This window comes from Vulpes vulpes, chromosome 10 (assembly GCF_048418805.1).
Source record: "Vulpes vulpes isolate BD-2025 chromosome 10, VulVul3, whole genome shotgun sequence".
Lineage (NCBI taxonomy): Eukaryota > Metazoa > Chordata > Mammalia > Carnivora > Canidae > Vulpes > Vulpes vulpes.
The window spans coordinates 73,781,476-73,791,321 of record NC_132789.1 but is presented as its reverse complement, the minus strand read 5'-3'; the positions used below and the strand labels follow the sequence as shown (position 1 = coordinate 73,791,321).

The 9,846-nt window shown below is 43.0% G+C and overlaps 1 protein-coding gene across 8 annotated transcripts in view; it reads left to right on the top strand.

Annotated features, from left to right (window-relative positions):
- Positions 1-1,646: 1,646 nt before the first annotated feature.
- CDK17 (cyclin dependent kinase 17) overlaps positions 1,647-9,846 on the top strand; it is a 109,458-nt gene continuing 101,258 nt past the window's right edge. For 2 of the 8 annotated variants that reach the window (XM_072724618.1, XM_072724621.1), the window contains exon 1: positions 1,647-1,779. The gene's annotated coding sequence lies outside the window, so the exon portion shown is untranslated. Of the gene's footprint in view, positions 1,780-2,259; positions 3,170-9,846 lie in introns of those variants that run through there. The other 6 variants (XM_072724619.1, XM_072724624.1, XM_072724625.1 and 3 more) reach the window with 5 other exon arrangements.

The window sequence follows — 9,846 nt, the reverse complement described above, 5'->3', positions numbered from 1 at the left end:
GCACGGAAATCGGATTGAAATGTATGATTTTTTTTTTTTTTGGATATTACAATAGATACACTCAACTTTGCCCAACAAAATGAGAGAAAGAAATCCAGAGGCATTATTTTTAGAGGGAAAGGATTCGTCCAGGAATCCAAGAAGATAATTAGCAGAAGTCCTTAGGACATTTGAAATTGCATTAAAAATCTACGAAGACTATTTCTGGGTATTGAAATGGAAAAATATTTATATCTCACTTTAGCAGATTTTTTATGTGGTTTAAAATTTTTTCTTGTTTAGGTTGTCCACATCCGGTCCCCACTCTAGTCTTTTCTATCCTCTCATTATCTCCCTCTAGGGGTTTGTTTTTACTTTCTGCTTTTATCCTTATTAGTGGAAAAAAATGGGTCAGTATTACTTTAGTTTGTCTTCACTTTCACTCTGCTGTTCGTTCCTGAACCAGCTTTTAGCCTCTGAGAAAGAACAAAGTAAAAACATTTACAGAAACTGGGCCAACCTCTTGGCGCTCCCTCCCCCCAAGAAAACAAAACCTAACCAAGGGCAACAGAAGTTCTTCTCTGCTCTCCTATAGCACCTTGTATTTCCTTTCTCATAAAATTCAGAATTTCATTATAACCGCTTACTGAACATCTTTCACCCCAGCTCGACGCAGTCCTTTGAGGACCTAGGGCATTGCCAAGAAAATATAAAAAAGGTGAAATGAACAAACGCTGCCTGCGTGCGTGAATGACTGCTGCACAGCTGCCCACCCAGGCACCCACAATGGAGGAGCAAAGGGGCCAACAGCAGGCTCAGGTGTGGGCCCTTTTCTCCAGAAAACCTTTTGGTAGAGAACTGCGGCACTGGTATCTTCATTACATAATTACTTGGGTAATTTAAGCAAGAGTTTTTGTTTCGTTAAGGGGGGGTGGTGGGAGGAGGATGAAGGGGCCGAATTACCGGGGTAATCTCGTTCCCGGTGCCCGCGGAGTGGCTCTACCGAACCTTCTCGCCCTCTCACCTTCCTCCCGCGGCTCCAGGAGCCGGACCGCCCGGAGCAGGGCCCCCACCCCCGGGCGGGGGGTTTCCCGGGGATACCCCGCCCCGCCCCGCCCTCCGGGCCCCGCCCCCGGCCCCGCCCCCGGCCCGCCGGCCCCGCCCCGCGGCCGCCGCCAGCAGGGGTCGCGCTGCCCGCGGCGAGCTGCTCAGGCGGGGGTGGGGGAAGCTCCCGCGGCGGGTCGCTTTTCTCCGCTGCTGCTGGTTGGATCGTTTCAATAAAAGTCTTTTTTCTCGCTCGCTCGCTCGCTCTCCTCCGGGGAACAGGCGGAGGCGTCAATCCGCAGTCGCCGAGCGAGAAAGCGACGCACACGCAGCGAACGGGAGCGGCCGCCCGCGGTCTCCCGAGCTCCTCCGGGTCCGGCCGCAGAGAAGAAGGAGCCGCGGTCCGGGCGGGCCGCCTCAGCCGAGCGCCGGCACCTCCCTGCCCGGCCTCGCTCCCGCCCGCGCTCCTCCGAGGGGATTAGTGGGCTGCCCGCGCGGCCCGGCGGCCCGGCGGCCCGGCGGCCCGGGAGCCATGTTGTCCGGGGGGCTCGGCAGCGCGTGAGGCACCCGCGGCCCCTCCCGAAGGCTCCGGACCCGGGCGAGAGCCGGAAGGCGGCAGCGGAGGCCTGCGCCTCGGAGGCGCCGTGGGTCCCCCGCCGGCCGCTGGGACCCGGACCTGCATCCGGTCGCCGCGGGCGTCGGCGGAGCCGCTCACCCTCCGCGCCTCGCCTGGAGACGCGGCCCCCGCGCTCGCTGGTGAGTTGGCGGCTGGCGACCGCGCGGGGCTCTCCCTGCCGCCCGCGGACCCCGAGCCCCGCGGGGCGGGCGGGCGGCCGTGGCGGGGCGCCGCAGGCTCGGGCCCGGCCGGGAAGTTGAGAGAGGAAGGCGCGGCCGGGGGGGCTCGCGGGTGCCGTGGCCCCCGGCCCCGCGCGCGCCCCGGGGCGCCGGGGCATTTCCGGGGCTGGGCTGGGCTGTGGGGAGGTGACGGGCTCCTTCGCGGAGGCGCGCGCGGTCGCCGCCACCCCCGGGCTGGCTGCCCACCTGGACCCCGGGGGAGGCCGGCGTCCCCACGAGGCCCGCGGGCGGGGGGGCGCGAGGAGGCCGAACGTCCCCCGAGACACAAAGATTCCCCCCGGCGGGGGCGGGGGCGGGGGCGGGGGCGGGGGCGGAGGTGGGGGCGGAGCCGCAGGCGCGGGCGGCCGCGGGGAAGGAAGGGCGCGAGGCTGCGGGAGGTGGGCGACGAGGCGGCGGCGGCCGCGGCGCTTCCAGCTCCTTGGAGACGCGGGGGGGGGGGGTGTGAGCGGGTGGCGGGCGCGGGGGAGGAGCGGGCGCCCGCGCGTGGGGAGCCGCCGAGACAAAGCTGAGCGCAGCCTCCCGCCGGCGGGTCACACCCCTGAGCGCGGGGCCGCGAGTGTGGGAAACCCGGAGAGCCGGCGGGGAGGGGGCCTGGGCAGCTGCCCGGGATTGTCGTCTCCGTGGCAGTTGCTTTTCTCAGCGTTTTTGTGCGCGGTGCCTTGGCTCCCCAAGTCCGCGGGCCGGCGCCGGATCCCGCGCGCTCCGCCCTCCGCCCTCCGCCCTCCGCCCGTCGCCCCCTCGCGCCGCGTGGGCCCTGCCCGCGTTCTGTCCCCACCGTTCTCTGCCCACTTTTCACCCACTCCTTTTTCGGGTAAGCAGTGTTTTGCCTGCAGCCTGCGGGGAGCGTGAGCTAATGACAGGATGCCTGAGCTCGCCCTGACCCTGAACTGCCTTGAACTCCTCTCTCTCCCTCCCACCCTTTCCTTTCTGGGATCCTGGAGTGTCACATGGCCGCTAACAATTAGCTTTTCTTTCAAAAACGGCGAAAGCGTAGCCGAAAGCCGTGGCGCTCCTCCGCGGTATGTATGTATTCGCCCATTAGAGACGCGTCGCTGGTCATTGAGCTTTATCACGTCTCCGCCAAATTTTCTAGATAACAAAAGTGGCGAATTTTGTTTCGAGTCTCGGCTCTTCCTTAGGGTCCGCGGAGTGTATCCCCGGCAGCCGGACCTCCTGTCACTTCCCAGGAGATGCTTGACTTCGAGGCAGACAATGCTTTCCCCAAACTTTACGGATTCTTTCTGGAGTCTTTGTTGAGGGATTTTCTTTTAAAAGGCGCTTGTGTAAGAAGGTCAGAGTAACACATTCGCGTTACTGTATTTTCGACTTGTTTTTTGTTGACCACCGGGCAGAGGAGAATAATGAATGGGGGGTTTTAAGACCTTTGATGCCTTGAGTTAACGAAAGCCTCTGTCGAAGCTAGGAATAGGTTCAAGCAAATTTTAAGAAAAATTTTTTTTTTTTTTGCTGGCAGTAGTTTATTGGTTTTTTTGTTTGTGGATGAAGTCGTATCAGTCTTTGTAATTGTAACATCTGCATACTTACATGTACGAGGGTTGTAACAAAAGAAAAAACTGCGGCTATATTTAGGGAATGGTCTCTTTATGATGGAGAATTTTGGAATATAAAAGTATTATCGTTTTATCTGGTGGACTGTCTCACAGGCCAGAAACACTAACAGTTTGAATGCTGGACCTCAAAGAAAATAGTTGAGTCTTTGAATATAAGCTGTTTAAAAATATGTGTGTGTGTGTGTGTATTTACAGCAAAAGTAGATATTGAATTATGAATGGAAAGAAATTAAAAGTAAAGCCTGTTTGATGTAGCGAAGTTACTATTGACATCATTCTAAAAACAGTCACATCTTGCTGCCATTCAAGTATTTGAAGCTATAAAAATTGTGAAGGGGATTTCAGTCTAGGGACCGAACTGTGGGACTCCTTATCCCCCCCTCATCACTTAACACTTTTCAGATATCCTTGTAAAATTAACAGGTTGTACCAATAATAATCCATGTTTTTATATAGTACTTCTCAAAAGGCCAAAATGAAGGTACATTTTTTTCCCTCTAGGTATTTATTAGTGTTTAATTAGATTATTGAGGTTTAATTCTCTGAAGGAAATCTAAAAAGTTAAGATTTCTGGGTGGTAGGATTTATGGATGAATAAAAATACAGTTCTATATTTCCCAAATTTTTACATTCCTCTTACAGGCAGGAAAAAAAAAAGTGTGTGAGGTATGAAGGCTTGTTAATAACCTAATTTTCCTATTACTAGAAAAAGCTTCTATAAAATAGTTTATTCTCATCCTTGAACCAAGGCCCAACAAAGTCACTCACTTTCAGGTGTCAGCTGTTTGAAATAGTGCAGCCTGCCAGATGTGCTCTGGTTACCTGAAGGGAGAAAGATACATAGTAAGGAAGATAAAATCGGAAGGATTGGTTCAGTATATGGTAATGATCTGATATATGGGGGTAGATTTGTACAGCACTAATCTTATGCTAATAGATCATTGGTTTTACAAAAATAGAAAAGTTTTTATTTTTTTTGTAGTACAGAATAGTTGTGTTAACTCAACAGATTTTAATGTATGTATTTGTTGATATGTTTAGTTTTCAGATATTGCTTCAATCCTATGACTGGTGGAACGAGATGGCATATAAAATAATTTAGTCTGTGAGGCTTTTGTTTTTCCCCTTATTTTCAGCAGTGTTTCTCCTTTACTCATGAAATAGTGCTAACTAAACAACTGCAAGTCTTGTGAATAGTAGAAACAATAATGGCAACTGAGGAAGATATTTAGAAATGAAGATGATTTCCTTTAATATTAGGAAAAATTATATGTGAATACAAAATTTTTTCCCTGGTATTTTCTTTGTTATTGTCTAATAGTGCTGAATATTTATAAAGCATTATATTTTGAGCCTTTATTAGTGTTCTCCAGTCTTTATAAAAATTGCAGCATCATGTCATGGCTTTTTTTTTTTTTTTTTTTTTTTGGTAGCTTTTATACTTCGATGGAGGATAAGTACTTAGCGAATGTGTTGCTGTGTTATAGAAAAAGGACATTATATGTTAAATTCAGCCTATAAAAATAATCATTAGAGTATTTTATCTACCTTTAAAATTGCCTCCTTTCATATATATATGATGAAAGATTAGTTTTAGGTTCTTCAAATTTTGACTGTAATTTTTACTTAAACTTTTAAATGGGAAAATTATTTAAAGTGTACTACAGATTATGGCATTTTTGTATTTTAAATGACAAAGATAAGCAATAAGTTTATGGCATTTAAAATTACATTTTATGTAGTATTTGTGAGGTTAAAAAAATCGCCAAAATAGAAAAGTTGGTTTTAGTTGACTAGCATTCAACCTACAGTTGTTGGCAATTTCTTTGAACTGGTCTTTTTTTTTTTTTTTTTTTTTAAATTTTTATGAGATGTTTACAATATTAAGCCAAAAATTCTTACTGTCATTAGAGGATTCTTTGTCATTAGTTTGCACCCAGCTTTTTTAGTTGACAATTACTTTCGTATCTGTAAAATACTGACCTGGAAGGAGTAATTGCCAGGGACCAGAAAAAAACATAATGTATCTGAGTGTGGCTTACCTTTTGCTAGCCTGTTTCCGCTCTCTGTTGGCCTACTTGAAAAACCATAAATACGTACCAATACATCTAATCCGGGGAGTGCCTCCTATAAAATCGTTCTGTGGTAACAAATGATACTGAATATTGTATGTGAAAAGGTAGATTTACAAATCTGTGACTTATTGGGATGAATGAAATCATCTTGCTCTCCAAAGCCGCCTTTTAAAATTATTTTTTGATATAAACTGAAAGAAACTTAATTGTTTCTTTTGCTGGGTACCATGACAGGTGTTACTTTGTTAAGTGCTCATAATAAGCCCCTCATATAACTATTGTGCCTCATTTTCAAATGAGTACACAGAGGCCTTAAATTAATTGTCCCTAAGGTTCTACCGCTATGGTGAAGCTGAGTTTTGGTGTTCAAACCATTTTATTGCAATGCCTCCATAGAGATGTGATGTTAAAAAGTCTGTGTTAAGTGTCTGCTGTAGAGAGCACTATAAAGTGGTAAATTAAAATGTTCATCAAAATTAGATTTAAATTCCATTGACTTAGTTTTATTACACACAAAAAATTGGTCTATACAAAATGCATAAATGAGAGGATATATTTATAGCTCAAAATGGTTTAAATGTAAAAAGATTGAAAGTATTTGTAGATTTATTTTTAATCAATTAGGGTTTGGGCACAGAGTAAAATGAATATAGGTAGTGAAAAGCAAAAATAATTATACTGCATATTTACAGATTTTTATGTATATGTTTACTTATTTGATTTTACATGTGTTAAAATTAGTTTGCATTAGCATATGCCATAAAGAGAAGACAGCCCAGATGCATGCTGTGTAGATTGCTTCAGTATTAGGTGGGAATTTTACGTTACTGGTTTTGGGTTTTGTATTTATAAATTCAACACATAAATTTTGATCTTGCATTTCTATCGATATATAGCTGTATACCACCAAAACTGGAAATATTAGATCACATTATGCATTTTTGTAACAACTTTTCACACTGTAAGCCAACCCTTATGAAGAAAAATATTGCAAATTAGTATTGTTGATACATATCCTATCTCTTATTCCATTTGAAGAACAGAAAATGTTATTGACTTGACCTAAAGGTAGTCTGTTAAAGTGGAAGTACAGACGATTTGCTTTGTTTTGTTGTCATAAAAGTTAATTTAAAAAAAGTTTTTGTCCACCCATTTTTTTTTTTTTTTTTTTTTTTTAATGTAAGCTCTATACTCAACATGGGGCTAGAACTCACAACACTGAGATCAGGAGTCACATCCTCTATACCAATTGAACCACCCATGTGTCCCTTGTCAACTTAATAATAGCACATCCTTATTTCTTTTTTTGCACTTGTTAGTGTAAATACTTTTAGGAATACTCTATATGCATGTTTTTAAACAGTGGGAAAAGGATCCAAAAATAATTTCACTATATTCTAGGTTAGTTACTAACTCACTTTGGTCTTCTCAACCATATATATAGTCTTTCTGTTCTTAAAATTGATGGTTAAATTTCTGTTAATTAGTGCAAGTTAGTGTTAAATAAAGGTTGGTAAAAATTAACATTTGTGAAAAGTCAGGTAACAACATTGACACTCTTATTACTCCAACTTTAGAGACCTTATCCTTTAAATTAGCTAATATGTAGAAAAATTAGTTAATTTGTATAAGCACTATCTTTGAAGTAAACCTTTTTCATAATTCCAGATTTTAATGTTTTAATTACTGGTTTGTACTGCTGTTTCTGGTTGGAAGGAAGCCTCCTATTGATTTTTGAAGTAAATTTTGGATTTCTTAAGCAGGCTTTTAGTCCTTTAAGCCTGTCCTACTGAATTTTTTTTTTTTTTTTTTTTTTGGAGAGTGGGTGAATATGGAAGGGGTGCAGAGGGAGAGAGAGAATCCCAAGCAGGCTCTGTGTTCAGGGAAGGGCCCCAGGAGCCCCATGTGGGGCCCAATCCCACAACCCTGAGATCACAACCTGAGCCAAAATCAAGAGTCCATCACTTAACCCACTGAGCCACCCAGGCATCCCTTATTGAAATACTTCTAATGACATAATAATAATCCTTAATGGCTTTATTGTACTTAGTACGTTTTGTTTTTCAATTCAGGGATATGTATAATCAGTATTTTTAAAGCATTTGTCGTGTCCTAGGCATTGTGTTAGTCATCGTATATGGTATACACTGAGGTGGTATTGTGAGGTAGTACTGAGACATGTGAAATAACAGCAAGACTAGTTGATGAATGTTCTGCTCTTGGCCCTCCCTGTTCTCCTATTTTATGTGTTGCCTGGGCAATCTCATTTGAATTTAGTGCTTTTTTCTTATTACCTATATGTTGATGATCTTCATATTTATTTCTAATCCAGACCTCTTTTCTTGAATTCCTTTCTAGCTACCTTCCAGATATTGCCTCTTAGTGCTCCTTCACGAGAGCTGTTTTTTTTTTTTTTTTTTATCCCCTGCCTCCATTCCCAGCCAACAGTAACGTACCACTTTTAGCCTGGTGACTAAAGCCAAAACCTTTGGCAGATTGTCTTTTCTATTATGCTCTCCTCCCCCTTGTCCAGTTTGTCACACCAAATTTTGTTAATTTCTAAATATCTTTTAGATTTATCTTTTTCTGTTGTTACTTTCATATGTTAGGGTTTTGGAATGCCCCATCTAAATTATTATATCCAATTTTTTCCATTTTAATCTATTAGTTACTCATTCTTCTTTATATTTGTATATATGTCTTTTTATCCTTCCTTCTATCCATCCATCCATGTATCCATGTCTGAAGTGTCCTTGTGATTTCTGTACTAGCATTTATAGTCAGGGCTAGGATATAAAGATGAGAAAACTGATGTATTGATGTTATTGTGCTGTGACACTTGAGATTCTCATTTTTGAAGACAAATGTCACTTCCTCTAAAGTCATCTTCAGTCTACATATGGTGATTCTGCTATAGCATTTATGTCTACCATAGTACTTAACCCATTGTTTTGTAATTATTTATAAATCTGTTTCCTAGTTGGCTTTCTGCTCCAGAGAGACCATGCTTTTTTGGTATTCCCTCCAAATTACGTATTGCTTAATTGAATGATGAAGTGATGAGATTAGGAACTGGTAAATTAATTAGATCAATCATGGCCTAAAAAGAATCGAGAATCAATTCTGATAACAGGAGAAAATAAAAACCCATCAAAAGTTTTGAATATTATTGTTACATGTAGGTGGTATTTGTGAGCATTCTTGAAGAAGCAGTTTGTAGGCCAACTTGGAGGGGTAGTAACTTGGCATTATTTGGTCTTTTGAATTACATGTAAATTGTACTAACTTGTTATCTTAGACAAATTGGAAATATAAAATAATACTTATATGTAAATACCTATTTCTAAAGATCTGAAAACTCTGGTCAAGATCAAGACTAAAATTTGGTTTAACTGGTAAAATTTCATCCTTAATGAAATTGAGCTCTTTAGCTATGTAGTACTAGAGTTAAATGCATTTTACTGAAGTACAAAATTGCACCCAAAAGGATAGAACAGTGTATTTGTCATTTCAGTTACCCTGATAGTTTATGTATGCAGTTGACTAGGAATTTTGTTTTCATTGGGTTTACTGTAATTAAAACCTGCTTTGTGGTCTATGTTTAAAATTAAAGACATTTCATTGATTTTTTTTTTAATTGAGTTTAAAATTATACCTCTGTTAAAGTAGGTATATTAAGATTTATTTTAGAAACCAGAGATTATGGGATGTGAGGGCGATCTGGCTGCGACATCTGTCACCCCATTGATCACCAGGGTTGATTCGGCTGATCTGGCTGGCTAGGCGGGTGTCCCCTTCCTCCCTCACCGCTCCATGTGCGTCCCTCCCGAAGCTGCGCGCTCGGTCGAAGAGGACGACCATCCCCAATAGAGGAGGACCGTTCGGTCAAGGGTATACGAGTAGCTGCGCTCCCCTGCTAGAACCTCCAAACAAGCTCTCAAGAAACCAGAGATTATGACTTGGTGACATCTGGAGATGTGACATTTAAAAATGAATTTTCACAAGTTGTGAGATTCAGTGCCTTTTGATATTTCTCTATTTATTATATGGTCTTAAAACATTAAACATTTTTATATCAGCTACATTTTCATGATCATGATTTATTTACTGACATTTTATCATTTCAGGAACAGTGGAGTCAGCACTGTATTTTGCAGTAGATTTTATTGTTTATAAATCATTTTTTTAATTAAAAAAATTTCTTAAAAGTAAGCTTTATTGCCCATTATGGGGCTTGAATTCATGACCCTGATATGCATGCTCTACTGAGTTGCATGCTCTACTGACCAGGCACCCCTGCCCATAAACTTGTGAGCATAGCT